We start from the raw sequence: 682 nt of genomic DNA, 5'->3' as shown, positions 1-682 counted from the left end.
TGAGGAAGCTGGGTCTCTTTAGCTTGGAGAAGAGGAGACTGAGGGGAGACCTCAGTAATGTTTATAAATATGTTAAGGGTGAATGTCAGAAGGATGGAGCCAGGCTCTTCTCAGTGATGCCCAATAATAGGACAAGGGGCAATTGGTGTAAGCTGGAACACAGGAGGTTCTGCTTAAACTTGAGAAAAAACTTCTTTATGGTGAGGGTGACAGAGCACTGGAACAGGCTGCCCAGGGAGGTTGTGGAGTCTCCTTCTCTGGAGACATTCAAAACCTGACTGGACACCTTCCTGTGTGATCTCATGTAGGTGTTCCTGCTCTGGCAGGGGGATTGGACTAGATGATCTTTCAAGGTCCCATCCAATCCCTAACATCTTCTGTGATTCTGTGAGATTACCACAGTCTTCTAGATTGGTTCTTTTTTTCATACAGCCAATTTGGGATTAATAACCTGTCCTGAAACTGGAAGTCCTAGAAGCATGGAAGCCAATACAGGAACCATTTTAGGGTCTGAAACAACAGTACTACTAGAGTTTTTTTATTTCCTAAGATTTCCAAAGTCTCCAATCTCCATTTATCCAGATGCTTGAGCATTGAATAGGCCTGAGTTGTACATTTTCTGGTTACTTCTACAGTACACTTAAACATATCAGAAGGCTCCTTTTTTTTTTTTTTTTTTTTT

The sequence above is a fragment of the Antrostomus carolinensis genome, unplaced genomic scaffold (genome assembly GCF_000700745.2).
Source record: "Antrostomus carolinensis isolate BGI_N321 unplaced genomic scaffold, ASM70074v2 scaffold11128, whole genome shotgun sequence".
Taxonomy (NCBI): domain Eukaryota; kingdom Metazoa; phylum Chordata; class Aves; order Caprimulgiformes; family Caprimulgidae; genus Antrostomus; species Antrostomus carolinensis.
This window is presented reverse-complemented; position numbering follows the sequence as displayed.